Raw genomic sequence first — 16,939 nt, forward strand, 5'->3', positions numbered from 1 at the left:
TCAGCACAACCATGACGCAAATCTTCCATTCTACCACATCCCAAAGGTGCCCGACTGGATTGAGATCTGTCGATCTGAGTACAGTGAACTCATTGTAATGTTCGGGAAACTAGTTTGAGATGATGTGAGCTTTGTGACGGTGAGTTATCCTGTTGGAAGCAGTCATCTGAAGCTCTGTACTCAATTGTCATAAAGCAGTGGTTCTTAACCTGGGTTCGATCGAACCCTAGGGGTTCGGTGAGTCGGTCTCAGGGGTTCGGCAGAGCCTCCGCCATGACATGCATGGCTCATTTTGTGCACCAGTAAAAAACATATCTATGTCTTGAATTTGAAAAAAAAAATCACATTTTATTTTTCAGTAAAGGGGTGTTCAGTGAATTCGCATATGAAGCTGGTGGGGTTCGGTACCTCCAACAAGGTTAAGAACCACTGTCATAAAGGGAAGGACAGCAATAATACTTAGGGAGGCTGTGGATGGATGCATCAGAACCAACGCCTGGCCTTTCCCTCTTAATGGAAAAACAACAGCAGCTAACCTTAACCTAACCTAGGTGAAGATAAGAAGTGAGCAATAGAGATCATGTCTATTTACATGTTTAATTTTGAATTTCCAATAATAATGTATTTGCTACTATGTCACATGTAGCCTCACCCTCCACATGTTGAAGGTCACATTAAACCCTTCATAAACTTGTTTGCTGACTTATTTGTGGTGCTTTTTTAAAATTTTTCATTTATTTTAATTAATGTGTGAAAAGTACCAAAAGTAATTTACTGCCATTTACAGAGAATAAAACAATGTTTAGGCAGCTACATAAACTAGGGACTAAATAACACACATGGTTATGTACAATCAAATTAGGGAACTAATTTTAGCACACAAAGTTGGTCAGGCCAACAAAACGTGCTGAACAAAAACTGAAGGTAAACAAAACAACAGAATTATTATTTTTCAATTAACTAGAACAATTCATACATAGCACAACTATATATACCAAATTAACTGACTGAGGAATCACAGGTTGAACTTATGAGGATGGGAGAGACTATCCGGTTGTTCAGTGATGACGCGACGAATCCTACTTCCGGGTCTAAAGTAGTCTGCGTTTAATATGGCTTTTGTGTTGTTAACATGTTTAATGTTATGTATTTTCTTCTATTTGATCTCAAAAAGCTCCTAAAACAGTCAGTGATCCCTGTTGACCTCCCTCGGCTTTTATTACCACTAATCATTTATTTAAGCTCAGTTTTTAAAACCTTAGGATGTAACTACAGCCCAGCCCATGCAGCAGTATATGAATGACTAACCTCGTATTGTGGATGGATTATCTCAGTTGTTCTCCTGGCTGAAGTTTGGTCCTTTTACAGCATCCTGCCATGCGATTACATTTGTTCCTGACCACCGAGAACACTCGCGTTAACTTTTATCGAGTGGAAAAAAAGTTAGCTTGTTTATATTATGCTAACATAGCTGTGTCGCTAGCGGTCACGTAGCACATCATTATATACCTGACTGAGATGACTGAGAACCTTCACAGACATCATTATATAAATTCCGTTTTCATGGATGCCTGGATGTTAAACTCAATTGTTACACCTGGTAGAGCAGAACGCTGATCATTTTATTAAAGATGAAAGTGTCATGGTCCTGGGTCGGTGACCCAGCGCTTTTAGTTTGTTATCATTTTCATGATGATGATTGTTTTAGTTCTGTGTTATATTCGGTCTGCCTCTGAGTCTGCGTCTGGATCTGTCTGTCTATGGTGTCACCCCATCTGTTTGTGAAGCTGTCTGTTTAGATCTGTGTCTTGTTTGGTTCCCCGTGTCTGAGTTTCCTGTTTTATTGTGAAGGTCTCTGTCTGATGTGAGTGTGTTCAGTTTACATTTCCCCTGTCCCGTCAGTTCTGATTTCTCCCAGCTGTGTTGCCCTCCTGTCCCTCATCCCCTGATTACTGGTGTGTATTTAAGCCCTGTGTGTTCTCCTGCCTGTTGTCGGCTCGTCTGCATTCATCCGTCTACCTCTGCGTTCTATGGTGTTCCTGTCTCTGCGTCTCTCTGCCCCGCACCCCTTTTGTATGGTCTCAGTTTGCTGCATCTTGGGTCCTCCTTTTCCTCCACACCACACGGCTCCCTCCGCCAGCCGTGACAGTACGAGCCGACCAACATGGACCCAGCAGCATCCGCACCTTCCCAGGAGTTTCGGGAGGAATTAATTGACACTGTTTCAAGGTTGGTCAACTTGTGGCTCGAGCACGAGGGGGAAGGGTTTCACCGCGCGGTAGAAGCCAGGCTACAGCGGCTAATCTCTGCCCACTCCTGGCCGCTGGACTCGCTTCACCCGCTAGCACAAGACTTCCTTCTTCACGAGCTGCACCTTCACCCACCAGCCGCTACCGCTTCCCAACCCAGCCCGGCGGTGAAGATTTTGCCCGGCCCGCCGGAGGTTTTGCCCGGCCCGCCGGAGGTTTTGCCCGGCCCGCCGGAGGTTTTGCCCGGGAGGAAGCGACGATCGCGCCGTCGGCGCGTCACCCCACAGCCGGAGATTAGGACTTCGGAACTGCCGGCTGTGGTGAGTGAGAAGGACCCTTTTTCTGTTTTGGACTGTGTGACTGTTTGTTCCGGGGCTGTGTTTTTTGAGTCAGCTGCCCCGCCGGTAGCTCAGTTAGCTGCCCAGCAGCCACTAGCTCAGTTAGCCGCTCAGTCGCCACCTCCATCACATTCAGCCTCACTACCCATAGCCCAGTTACAGTCACAGTCAGATTCATTAGACACTATGTTACAGTCCATAGCCCAGTCAATAGCTCAGTTGGTAGAGTCCATCCAACCCAAAAAGCACTGTTTTTCACCTGTTCATGTCCAGCAGAGAGACACGCCACATAACGCAGTAATCAGTCCCCAACAGCTGGCCAGTACAGAGACTGTGACGCACTCCAGGGCCTCCCCAGAGGCTGGGTTCCAGCCCCCAGCCGACTCTGGACCCCTGGAGGTCAAGAAGCCAGCTGAGGACTGCATCCGGCTGTCGCTGCCTGAGCTGAGTCACTGCTCTGTGCAGCCGCAGTCCGCTTTGTGTTCGCCAGAGGCCCGTGCGCCTGCTGGTTCTGCTCTGTCTCTGCCAGAGGTCCCTGTGCCTGCTGGTTCTGTCTTGTTCCTGCCAGAGGCCCGTGCACCTGCTGGTTCTGACCTGTTCCTGCCAGAGGCCCGTGCGCCTGCTGGTTCTGACCTGTCCCTGCCAGAGGCCCGTGTGCCTGCTGGTTCTGTTGCGTTCCTGCCAGAGGCCCGTGTGCCTGCTGGTTCTGTCCTGTGCCTGCCAGAGGCCCGTGCGCCTGCTGGTTTTGTCCCGTGTGTTCCAGGGGCCCCTGTGCCCACTGGTCCTGAGACTGTTCTCGCTGGAGGGCCCGAGGAGCCCGTCCAGCCTCCCGCCTCGTCAGCTGGAGGGCCCGAGGAGCCCGTCCAGCCTCCTTCCGCTTCCTCGTCAGCTGGGGGGCCCGAGGAGCCCGTCCAGCCTCAAGTGTCTTCTGCTGGGGGTTCTGGAGAACCCAGCCAGCCTCAAGTGTCTTCTGCTGGGGGTTCTGGAGAACCCAGCCAGCCTCAAGTGTCTTCTGCTGGGGGTTTAGGAGAACCCAGCCAGCACCAAGTGTCTTCTGCTGGGGGTTCTGGAGAACCCAGCCAGCCTCAAGTGTCTTCTGCTGGGGGTTCTGGAGAACCCAGCCAGCACCAAGTGTCTTCTGCTGGGGGTTTAGGAGAACCCAGCCAGCACCAAGTGTCTTCTGCTGGGGGTTTAGGAGAACCCAGCCAGCACCACGCCTCGTTAGCTGACGGTCCTGGAGGACCCAGCCAGCACATCCTCACACCTGCTGACGGTCCTGGAGGACCCAGCCAGCACATCTCCACATCACCTCCTGCAGCATCGCTGCCGTCAGGTTTTGCAGCCGTCCCGCTGCCGTCATCCACGCCTGGTCCGGCCTCCGTGTCTTCATCCTCGCCTGGTCCAGCCTCCACCTCAGTCTCGTCTGGTCCGGCCTCCGCTTCAACCTCAGTCTCGTCTGGTCCGGCCTCCGCTTCAACCTCAGTCTCGTCTGGTCCAGCATCAGCATCGCCTGGTCCAGCATCAGCATCGCCTGGTCCAGCATCAGCATCCTCATCAGCATCACCTGGTCCAGCTACTGCTTCACCTACGCCGTCGCCTGGACCAGCCTCCGCATCGGCTTCAGCCTCGCCTGGACCAGCCTCCGCATCGGCTTCAGCCTCGTCTGGTCCAACCTCCGCTTCGCCTGGGGCTGCAGGGGCCACGCAGCCTTCGGGTCCCCTACTACCACCTTCACATCGTCGGTCGTCTGCCAGGCCGCTTGTTGGGCATCATCACCACCGTGGCCGCCCTCCGGACTTCTGTTGCCACCCCCGCCTGCTGCGTGGACGACCTCCTACACGCCGCCGTTGCCGTCTGCACGGTCGGCCCCCGGACCTGCATTTGCGCCGCCGTTGCCGTCCGCACAGTCGGCCGCCTGAACTGTTTCCCCGTCGCCGCCGTTGCTGTCCGCACGGTCGGCCGCCTGAACTGTTTCCCCGTCGCCGCCACTGCCTTCCGCATGGTCGGCCCCCGGAGATGAACTATTCTAGGCTCCTGAGTTGTCAGCCTCCGGGCCGGCCTCCTGAACTATATTTTGGGACCCTGTTCGGGGACTCCAGTGTGTGTTGTGTTTTGGTCAATTCTTTTGGGTCACTGGAGTTTTTTTTGTTTGGTGTTGGTCCCTCCGTCCTGGTCCCCCGCCGCCCGCCCTGGGTTGGTCGTCTGTTTTTGTTTTGGGCTGTCTGGGGCCAGCCCTTGCGGGGGGGGGGGTACTGTCATGGTCCTGGGTCGGTGACCCAGCGCTTTTAGTTTGTTATCATTTTCATGATGATGATTGTTTTAGTTCTGTGTTATATTCGGTCTGCCTCTGAGTCTGCGTCTGGATCTGTCTGTCTATGGTGTCACCCCATCTGTTTGTGAAGCTGTCTGTTTAGATCTGTGTCTTGTTTGGTTCCCCGTGTCTGAGTTTCCTGTTTTATTGTGAAGGTCTCTATCTGATGTGAGTGTGTTCAGTTTACATTTCCCCTGTCCCGTCAGTTCTGATTTCTCCCAGCTGTGTTGCCCTCCTGTCCCTCATCCCCTGATTACTGGTGTGTATTTAAGCCCTGTGTGTTCTCCTGCCTGTTGTCGGCTCGTCTGCATTCATCCGTCTACCTCTGCGTTCTATGGTGTTCCTGTCTCTGCGTCTCTCTGCCCCGCACCCCTTTTGTATGGTCTCAGTTTGCTGCATCTTGGGTCCTCCTTTTCCTCCACACCACACGGCTCCCTCCGCCAGCCGTGACAGAAAGACCTTAGACAGTTTTTCAACTCTCAGTAATGCCATAGTGATCGTTTTATATATGGACCTGCAGCGGAGTTTAGACCCAGACACGGCTAGTGACGTCAGAATGAACAATCGGATTAGAGGGAAAAAGACAAAGACAGGAAGTAAAACCATTTAAGATTCATAAGAATAGTGATTAACCAAATAAAACACCTGATACAGCAGAAGCTCAAAATTCTATTTGTTTAATGGCAATGTGTCTTGCCTCTTGAACACTACAATATGAGAAATATTTGTGACATTAGCACGCTAATACAGCAAATACTTTTCTTTTCTTTGCTTTCTTTATTCTTTAAAAAGCCTGTAAGAAGTAAGTACGTGTGTGCGGATTCTTGCTGGATTCAAGGGCCTGGGAGATCCCCGACTGTGAGACAGGTAACAAGAGAAAGAAAGACAGGCAGGTGGCTACACACTGAAATTAAACACTAATCTTCTCCTCACTGTCTGAAGCCCCACTTACTGGAACTCCTGTGGATTCCTCTGGTCAGCGGTCAGCTAATGCAAACTAATCATCACTTTCTATGGACTGAGGGCTGACCACAGTGCTGCCCAGGACAAGGCCTAGCAGACTGAAAAACATCATTTTCCACCATCGTCACCATCGCTAATACCAGCTGTGCCAAAACCTTTTTAAAATACTGCATCAATAGCAATTAGCTACATTTCCTCGTCATAATATGGGAAAGCACAATCGTTGCAGTCGCACCCTATAAAGTGAAGGTTTAATTAAATAATTTTTTGGCATGCCGCACTTCAGCCGCAGACACGGAAAAGAAAGAAAAAATCCATACATTTCAGCAGACACACAGTAGTATAGAGGTGGGCTTGTGTTTCCTCCTACAGGGATTCTGTGGCCAAAAACAATCTCAAGGAGCACAGCTGAATGTTTTCATTGTGTTTCTTCTGCTGAGTTGGGCACAAGAATGGGTTTCTGCTAGTCAGCGCAGGCACCGGCTGGTTCTCTAACACGCCCACACAGTTGATATATAAAAAGATGTTACACATAAGAAGACCCTCACCTGCCAATTGGTACCTCATGCCTGGAAAAACTGGAGTGGATAAACCAGTAAGGGTCAGCTGCCATGTTGGCTACAGACTTTTTTGCGGGGATGTTAAACACAGGAGTTCACCTGTTCTCAAAAATTGTCACAGCACACACCAAACATCAGAAATAAAGGCTATCACTATCTATTATTTTGAATTTTACTTTGTTATTAAGTTTAGGGGCATCAATAGCTGCAATCAAGTGTTTGTAATAAATGTTAGAGTATTTCACATCAGAGGATTTGAATGAATTTCATCACCCTATTATTTGCAACATTTTTTTTTAATTTAACCACAGTGGAGGGTTTTCGTTCATGAACATTCTGTTTAATGCCATGTCAAAGGATTCGATTTGATTTAAGGCCAGACTTTGACTACTTCACTCCAAAACCTTCAATTTATTTTTGTTTTTATTCTGCGGTTGACTTCCTGGTATGTTTCAGATCAGTGCCATCCATCATAAACCCAAGTATATTTGATCTTCAGAACATGCACTGATGGCCGGACATTCTCCTTCAGGATTTTTCTTGTAGAGAGCACATTAGTTATGTCAAGCTATCAAAACAGCCCTAAACCACAACACTGCTACAACTATGTGTGACTGTTGGTATGATGCTCTTCTAATGAGATGCTATGAGTTTTATGCCAGATGTTATGGGACTCAAACCTTCCAAATAGTTCAGTGTTTGTCTCATCAGTCCATAGAATCTTTCCTTAAAAGTTTTGGGGCAAATATGAGATGAACCTTTGTGATATTTCAGGTCAGGAGTGGCTTTCACCTTTAAACCCATCTTAGCCCAGTCTCTTTTTCTTGTTGAATCATGCACACTGACCTTAACTGAGGCAGGGGAGACCTGCCGTTCTTTAGAGTTCTGGGTTCTTTTGCGACCTCCTGGCTGAGTCAGCAGTGCACTCTTTGGTTGGCTGGCCACTTTTTGGAAGGTTCGTGGATAATGACTCTCATCATGATTCGCAGGAGTCCCAGGGCCTCAGAAATGGCTTTGTAACCATCTCAGTGACTTTTTTATGTACTGTATAGCCTGTATAATAAATAAATACACATAAAAATATACATTTTTTAAGTCATAACTGTGGATTTAGTGGCATGTCATTAAAATGTAAAAACTGATGTATACTTTGAAGTCCAAATTTTCAACACAAGCCGAAATAGAGACTCAGCGTGGCTGCAGGTTGTTGCTATGTCAGCACTGGGAACTCCTTTAGTGCCAATTTCTGACTCGTCAGGTCGCCTATTGCTGGATAAGAACATTTAAAAAGCAGCAAGTCTACTATTGAAGACAGGAGTAGTGATGGTGGCACAAATCTCAGGATTCGCACAGGACTTTTCACTTTTGGCTTTTCACTTCCAGCATGCATTTTGGAAGTTGAGGAAATGACCATTTTACAAAATTCATGTACTTGCAGCTGGCATAATGACCACACCTGCCTGTTTGTTAGCATCACCCACAGAGTCAAAATAGCCAGATTAACCAATCTGAAATTCAATGGGAATTGCCACTTCAATTTCCTGGTGCTCACTGACCTTTCTAAAACGTCTGTCGCCATGTTTCTGCTTGTCACTTAATGTGAATGTCTCTTTAGGTTACCTTCTACCTGTAATTTTATCATTCTAAATTTCCCTGAAATTGATCTGGGTCTAATTAATAACAGTAATTGCATATGATTGCTGTAACACCTACCTCCATATGCTTATACTGATTCTGCATATGTGCCCATCTTCAGTATTCTCCTGTTAAGCTCCTGTTCTCTGTCCTAAATAACTTTCAGTTAACCTGAAGCTGCTGTTGGTGATTTTCCCTCCAACTGTTCTCTGTCCTTCATCTGCCTCCGGATCATCAGAGGAATGGGGAAATTAGACAGGACACTTCATTAATGTGTAGAAATTAAAAGCTTCAGAGGATGTCAGGCCAGTGTGATTGCAAAGCACCGAGAAACGTGGAATGTGTGCGAGTGAGAAGGAGTGGGATCTCCTGCCGGGACATCGTGGGGCCACAGGCCTCACGTCACATTATACAGATCTCGTAATCCTCCCTATCCCAGGGATAAGAAGAGATGGATGGATGAAGTGAAGGACTGAAGGAGGAAAGAGAGGGATTGTTAAATGGAGCAGGAAAACTCAGTCATCTCCTGAGGACCCAGCTCCAATAATGCACTGAGCAGTTCTCATCCAGTCCCATTTTAGTTCCCATTAACAGTCCCGACCAAAAGTTAAGGACCACTTGAAAAATGGCAAAAAAACAGATATTTTGCATGGATGGATCTTAACAAGGTTCTAAGTAGAGCTTCAACATGCAACAAAAAGAAATGGGAGTGAGACAAAACTTTTTTTGAGCATGCAATTTATTGAAAACAGCTAAAACAGCCTGCTTTGCTCCCTGTTTCTTTCTTTCTTTTACTTCCCATCCCAGTGTCGTCCTCTCCTTGACCTTGGTTGTGCTGAAGGTTTATCAAATATGGGGGTTCATCTTTCCCAAAGCATCGCTGTGTTATTTCCATTTCAATTATTCTCATCTGTTGTGAGACATTAGATGGGAAAAAGCAAACACAAACAGGACAAACAATAAAATCTTTTTGATTTCTTGAAGAAAACAAATTCCTTGTTAAATGCACAACCTGAATTTTTTTTCTTTCTTCTTCCTCTACTTTATGACACGTTGCTTCATCATTAACATCATGAACAAACAAACTTTTTATGATTTTTTTCTTTAATTATTGGACCCCATTAAATTAATCTGATTGGTAATGACACATTGTAAAGAAAATGCACTCACCAGAGAGTCTAAAAGCCACAGACTCAGCGACAACACAAAGGGTCTCTAAAAGGAGCAAAAAACATGGTTTCAGTGACACTCATGCAGGACTCAACGTCTAGAGAAGTGGAGACTGTGAAAGATGCTTGTCACGGTTTTTGGCTCTGGCAACCAGCTCTGTGTTTCTATTAATCAGTTAATCTACAGTTCATAGCACAAACTGATGCTTATCAAGTATTTTACGCAAGTAAAACAACAACAGCAAAAATAAGAAATATTTGGCGCTTAGATTTCATGTGACTTATTTTAGAGCCCTGGAACCACAACAGTAGGTCTGCTTGTGTACGACATGATTGCTCTGCTACTCACCAGTAATTCTCCACTACCCTCGACTATAAGGAAGGATAACAAAAAATGCCGGGGACTTAAATTATATGTAGCAAATTTGACAAAATGATCCTAACCGGAGGGCAGTTATGCGATTTTTGAAAGCCCTTTTTGAGTATGTGAAGGAGGCACATTCAACAGGCTGCTAACTTGTCTATTAGAAGCTGTGTTTGGAGAAGGGTGCTGGATGGTGACGGGGTCATTTGATCGATTGTGTGATTGACAGGTATGTCAACCAACGACCTTCAGCCTTGGCTATTGCTCTGCACAAAGTTGCGGCTCCACCCAGCGATTCGAATCTGAACCATTTTCTGAACATCTTTACAAGCCAAGCTGTGAACGTCAAAGAAATACTGGGTCAAACCTCCAAATCAGACGATTAGAGAATCAACACAGTGAGTGAAAAAAACTGACTGACGAGCAAGAAGAAATGAAACAAAACAAGAGTAAAGGTATTAAACAGAGGGAGGCGGAGGGAGGGAGAGGTGGGAGGTGGCTCAGGGAGGGAGGCAAAGAAAGAGAGAGATGGATGAACCCAATTATCCCCCTATTTTCCTTCACAGTGCTGAACCTCATTCAAAGCGGAGAGCAGAAAAAGAGAAGGTAAATAATAGAAATGTGTTGAATGATGGAGGGAGATAATTAAATAGGCCTTCATTTCTACACCCGCCGATTGTGGTGTAATTAACCCATTACAGTTCCAACCCCTAATTTTTTTTCTCCTTGTAATGATTACAATAAGTGTAAGGGGTGAAGGCTTTGGCAGGGGAGCGCTTACATGCACACCCCATTTGGTTCACTCAGACATGTCACAGTGATCATTAATCATGGGTTGTTTTTCGACTTCCAAATGGCTGGCTGTGCAGTCAGAGGCTTTGGCTTTTTAACAGAAAGAAATAAAAACGACCCTCCGCTTTATGGTAATTTGTATGTAAGAGGAATACCAGTTTAAGTTGTAGGGGTGTGCAGCTTGTTGCATCGGCTGGATGCACATGCACTGATTCTGTGGCCTGACAAAGATTCATCATTACCACATCGCCACATGAGAAACGCCTGTGCAAAGATTACGTTTTTGCATCAGAGCGAATGTATCGTTTAGTTTGATGGTCGGTTACCAAATTGAATTGAATATTGTTTGCGGCCTTCAGAGGAATGCAAAATCAAATCTACCTATCTATCTACATGCACACATATATACTACTATGCAAGAGTCTATTCTTCAACACAGCCTGAACTCTCTAAGGAAAGCTTTCCTGTAATTTATTTAAAAGGTCTTCGGGAATAGTTCTCTAGACTTCTTGAAGAACATCCCAAAGCCCTTCTTTGAATGTTGATTACCTTTTGTTCAGTTTATTCTGTCAAGATGATCCTAAACTGCCTCAGTAATGTTGAGGTCTGAGCTCTGGGGAGGCCAATCCATGACTGATGTTGTTCCATTGTGTGTTTTTCTATCCAACTTTCGCTTTACTACATTGGCAGTGTGCTTGGGATCATTAACATGCTGAAAAATGAAACCTTTGCCAATCAGACAATTTCCAGATGGTATTGCATGATGGTTAAAAAAAAAAGAAAAATCAGACGGCACTGGTATTTATTATTCCATCCGCGCTGACTGGCTAAAATGCAGCTCAAAACAGAGACTGTGAGTCTCCCTAACTACAGATCTACAGAGACTCACTGTTGTACCTCTCTCCTGTCTCCTTCCATACATACTGACAACGATTTGAATTAAAAAAAAAAAATCATACATTTGGATTCATCACTCCATAAGACCTGATGTTACTGATTTTCAGTCCAGTTCTTGTGCAAACTGGCATCCCTCTGCCTGTTCCCCGAATTTCCTCTCCCTTTCTTAAGAATGGTTTTTGGCATCTATCCGTCCATTTAGATCATTTCTGATGAAGTTTCAGTGAACAGAAGATGGATCTGAAGGGTCAGACGCATCTCTCAGGTCCTGTGTCAGGTCTTTGCTGGATTTTTTTCTTCTATTTCTTGAGAACATCACTTTCAGACACTGTTCATCTGATTTATGTCGGTTTTTAGGCCTGAAACTTCTTCCATTTCTCTTTCTGTGTCTCTCACTAGATATACATATATTTGACTGGGTGAAGCAATGTTTTAAATGGGCAGTTTTAGCCTTAAATAGCTGAAGTTTGGAAACTCAAAAGTGACTGATGGTAGTCATTCAAAGCAGCAGAAGCCAGAGCATCCTGTTTTAAAAGCCAAACAGTGTGGTTTTTGTTTAAAAACAATGTAAAACACACCCTTTCTGCATAGTAAATACATACTCCACCTTCCAAATAGTTTTTTTTTTAATTTTTGGATTAAAGAGGGACCTGCTACGCTGATTTTCCAGTTCCATGTTTATATTTTATGGGACTAAACAAGAATGACTTTGCATGACTCACAATTCAAAATGATCCTTATATTGGGTCTCATTGGAGACGCTCAGTTTAACTACTGCCAGAAACAAACATTTTTGTCTCCCCTCCTTTTCCGATTGTCTTTAATTCATGAATAGAAAATAGAAGCACAGAAGCTCCACTTATCTGCTGTTCAATCTATTCTTAAAAACATCACAAAGATGGATATACTTAGAGAAGTCTGAAAACCTGTTGCTGTTGTGTACGTGCAAGGGATTACTCGCACATGCCCTGACCTAATTGTTCAAAGTGTTATAAAGAATATCCACCGTTGTAACACTATAAATATGACAAAAATGGTTAGGGTCAGTAAAATTACAATTCTATGACATGTTGCTCTAATTTACACACCAGGGAGGTTTTGTGAGTGCAATTTTTTAAAATTAATTTTAAAGGTTTATACATTTGTATCTTTAATAAACGAACAACACCTCCAGACAATATTCATGTGCACTATCTTTACAGACTTCCTTGTCTGAGTTTTTTTTCCTAATATGAAATTCCTGAATAAAATCAAATCTAATGACATTTTTTTCTTAAAAATGAACAACTGTATAATATTTTTGTGAAAAGACATATATCTTATCATTTATGTAAATCCATCCAACCATTTTCTGAACCGTCTCCAAAATAAGAGGGCTGCAACCCAGTAAAGGTATATACTGAAATGAAATAGAAAAGATGACTATAGTTGTAAATATTATGACTACTAATTATTACAAGCTAACTGTTGTGTTAGCCAACTAGCTAATGCTCACACAATAGAATAAACAAAAGCATTAAAAAAACCCAGAAAAAAATCTGTGAAATTTAAAACTTTGCAACCTACATGTTTTACCTGAGTAAAACACTTAGGTTGCAATTTTCTAAACGCTGCTATTACGACAGGTTTATGTCACGTGTGATGGAATACCAACAACTGCAAAGGAAATTTGGAAATTCATTCAAATGCTTAGCTGTCAATATCCTACTTTGGTCATGTTTTTGGTCAACTTGAAAGTTGTCAGGGTCCTGGGACTGGGCGACCCAGGATCCCTGAGCAGTCATGTATTATATTATTATTATTATTATTGTTGTGTATTTTGGTGTTGCTCCCCCTTCCCTGTGCTTGTGTATATGTGTGTGTGGGTGGCTGAGCACTTGTTTATAGGCGGCGTCAGGCCTGGAGGGTGTGGCCCTGCAAGGGGACTGGCCACACCCGAAGCCACACACCTGCTGCTGATCAGGCCTCGTCGGGGGAGCTACTTAAGAGAGTCTTGGAGCTCCCACCGACGCGGGATCATTGCATGAGACTCCACGTTAGTCACCCTGTCTAAGTTTAGTCAGAAAGTGTATGCCTGCCATTTCTGAGTGTCCTGACAGCTGCGCTATTGTTTCCCGCAGGAAGAGCGTGGAAGGCACGGAGAGCAGCGAGCACCGGGGGGTGCTGACACGGGAGCAGAGAGCACACGGACTATTCACGGGAGACACGACACGGGAGTCTGGGAGAACACGGGGATTTATTGTTACGTTGTTTTCACTCTGTAAATAAACACTGTTTGTACATAGAGCACCGCGCCTGGGTCCTCCTTCCCCACTCCTTCCACGGTGTGCCATGCCATACCGTGACAGAATGATCCCGCCTCTAATGGACCCAGCGGTCTCCGAGGAGAGGCTCAGGAGGGAAGTTATGGACGAAGTGTACCACCTATGTGAGGTGTGGTGGGAGAAGCCAGCGGAAGGTTTGCGTCGCGCCGTGGAGAGGCGGCTGCAGGAGATGCTTTTTAAATTCCCCTGGCTGGTGGACTCCCTTAATGCGGTGGTCCTGGACTTCCTTCTTTCCACCCTCCACCTCCACTCTCCTCCTCAGGCTGCCCACCAGCTCGGACAGCTGGTGGATTCACTGCCTGAGACGCCGGCCCCGACGCCGACACGGAAACGACGTTCGCGCCGCCAGCGTTCCTCACCGCAGCTAAATCCACAGACATCTCAACAGCCGGCTGTGGTGAGTCATATGGACAATTCATCGTCACTCACCTCAACTGTTTACTCTGGGGCTGTGTTTATACGGTCAGCTGCCCAGCCGGTAGCCAAAGCGCAGCCCGCGGCCCAGCTGGTCGCTGTACCTCAGCCTATTGCCCGGCTAGTGATCCAGCCGTCACCTGCTGAATCATCCCCCGCGACATCTACCTCACCGCTTACCGTTTCATCCTGTTCACCATCCACATCACACGCTCAGCCATCTTCTCCACCAGCAGCAGCCTCCATTCCACTGCCCACTCCAGCGGCCTTGTCCGGAGAGAGCGACCTCACCCGCGTCCAACGCCTGATGGACTGGGTAACTCACACCACCAACGCAAGGGCAGGAGTGGTGGGGTTAAACGCCATCGAGGCAATCCTGGAGGGAAACCCCTACCTCGGCCAGCTCAAGGGAGTTTCCGCCTGCCTTTGCACCCTGCGTAAAGCCCGGGGGGTAGTGCAAGCTCGGGAAACCTCAGACTTCGTCCAGCTGCAGCAGGAGCTCAGCATGCCCGAGCAGGAGCTCAGTGAGCCGGAGGAGCCCGCATCGCCAGCTGTGGAGCTCAGCATGCCCGAGCAGGAGCTCAGCGAGCCGGAGGAGCCCGCACCGCCAGCTGAGGAGCTCAGCGAGCCGGAGGAGCCCGCATCGCCAGCTGTGGAGCTCAGCATGCCCGAGCAGAAGCTCAGCGAGCCGGAGGAGCCCGCACCGTCAGCTGAGGCGCTCAGCGAGCCGGAGGAGCTCAGCATGCCCGAGCAGGAGCTCAGTGAGCCGGTGGAGCCCGCATCGCCAGCTGTGGAGCTCAGCATGCCCGAGCAGGAGCTCAGCGAGCCGGAGGAGCCCGCACCGCCGGCCAAGGAGGTCAGCGGACCGGAGGGACCTCCACGTCTAGCGCGGCCTCCTCGCCGTCCACGTCCGGTGCGTCCACGTCAGCGATCGGCGCGTCATGGACCTGTTGCCACGCCTCGCTGTTGCTCACCGGAGCAGCGACGTTGCCATCGGACCCGTGGCAGGCCGCCGGAGGGGCAGCGCCGCCGCCACTGGACCCGTGGCAGGCCACCGGAACCGTTCCACCGCCACCGGACCCGTGGCAGGCCGCCGGAGGAGCAGCGCCGCCGCCACCGAACCCGTGGCAGGCCACCAGAACCGTTCCGCCGCCACCGGACCCGTGGCAGGCCACCAGAACCGTTCTGCCGCCACCGGACCCATGGCTGGCCGCCGGAGGAGCAGCGCCGCCGCCACCGGACCCGTGGCAGGCCCCCTGAACTGTTTTGCTGCTGCCGCCGGACCCGGGGCCGTCCGCCGGAGCTGCTACGTCGCCGCCGTTGGGTTCGAGGTAGGCCCCCTGAACTCTCTTGTTGTGTTGATGGGCCGCCTGTGACTGTTTGTGGCGTCTTTTCGTTTTCTTTTTGCACCGCTGCGGGATGCGCGGTCTGACTCTGAGACTGTGGACTGGGTCGGTTCGTTGTTTTGTTGTTTTTGCTTGTTTTGGTTCTGGCCCTCCGTCCTGGTTCCCCCAGCCGCCCGCCCTGGGTTGGTTGTGCTGTTTTTTGTTTTGGTTTTGGGGTCGTCGGGAGCCGACCCTTAGAGGGGGGGTACTGTCAGGGTCCTGGGACTGGGCGACCCAGGATCCCTGAGCAGTCATGTATTATATTATTATTATTATTATTGTTGTGTATTTTGGTGTTGCTCCCCCTTCCCTGTGCTTGTGTATATGTGTGTGTGGGTGGCTGAGCACTTGTTTATAGGCGGCGTCAGGCCTGGAGGGTGTGGCCCTGCAAGGGGACTGGCCACACCCGAAGCCACACACCTGCTGCTGATCAGGCCTCGTCGGGGGAGCTACTTAAGAGAGTCTTGGAGCTCCCACCGACGCGGGATCATTGCATGAGACTCCACGTTAGTCACCCTGTCTAAGTTTAGTCAGAAAGTGTATGCCTGCCATTTCTGAGTGTCCTGACAGCTGCGCTATTGTTTCCCGCAGGAAGAGCGTGGAAGGCACGGAGAGCAGCGAGCACCGGGGGGTGCTGACACGGGAGCAGAGAGCACACGGACTATTCACGGGAGACACGACACGGGAGTCTGGGAGAACACGGGGATTTATTGTTACGTTGTTTTCACTCTGTAAATAAACACTGTTTGTACATAGAGCACCGCGCCTGGGTCCTCCTTCCCCACTCCTTCCACGGTGTGCCATGCCATACCGTGACAAAAGTTTTAGATTAGTATTAAAAAAAATAAGTTAATTAAATTTATAAGAGATGCTGTGCTTTGGAGGCTAGTTGGAGCCCCATCACATTATGTTGCTGTTGTTTCAGTTAGATTTTCATTAAAGGTCAAACTGAAATTGAAATCATTCATCAATCAGTTACTTTTTTATGTAATTTTTTTTAAAATCTTCATTCTGTTACCACACAATGAGCTTCCCATTTCAAAGGGTTTTGAAATTGAATGCACAAAACCTTTCAAATACTCTGTACCTCAATGCAACACATGTGAAAGATAGAAACCATTCTCCAGTGGTGCAAGTCCTCTTGTCAGCGCCAACTGCCTTTGTTTTGTGAACATTTGTCTCTGCCATTTGTCAGAGCCTACTGCACAGTTTGAGCTTCTTACTTTAACACGATAACATTATTTTTCTTCATTAAAGGAGCCGCGGTGCTGTACCTGCAACCCGACACCATCCCTTCACCCTCAATCATCCCTCAGTCGCTAACAGAAAGGACAAATGCATACTTTTCTTCAAGCTTTATATAAAGAGACTCAAATTTAAACAGCCTACTGACACGAACAAGCACAGCATGATTTATTCCTGCCATTATAAACCTTTGCTGATCTTCTCCCCACCTCCACACTGGCGAAGTATGTTATCTTTCCACCATCAATTTATTTTCTTTAATTTTCCCTCCCTCTGCTTTTGTCACGCTGGCC

General features: G+C 47.5%; 2 long non-coding RNA genes across 2 annotated transcripts; both read left to right on the forward strand.

Annotated features, from left to right (window-relative positions):
- The first annotated feature begins 13,024 nt into the window (after positions 1-13,024).
- Positions 13,025-13,564, forward strand: LOC308390764. The gene is made up of 2 exons (XR_013970487.1): positions 13,025-13,313; positions 13,399-13,564. It is a non-coding gene; the product is annotated as an uncharacterized lncRNA (long non-coding RNA).
- A 1,968-nt stretch (positions 13,565-15,532) lies between these two features.
- LOC308390915 lies at positions 15,533-16,158 on the forward strand. Its single transcript, XR_013970527.1, has 2 exons — positions 15,533-15,907; positions 15,993-16,158. It is a non-coding gene; the product is annotated as an uncharacterized lncRNA (long non-coding RNA).
- Positions 16,159-16,939: the final 781 nt, after the last annotated feature.

This window comes from Rhamphochromis sp. 'chilingali' (genome assembly GCF_963969265.1).
Source record: "Rhamphochromis sp. 'chilingali' genome assembly, chromosome: 22".
NCBI classification, from domain to species: Eukaryota; Metazoa; Chordata; class Actinopteri; order Cichliformes; family Cichlidae; genus Rhamphochromis; species Rhamphochromis sp. 'chilingali'.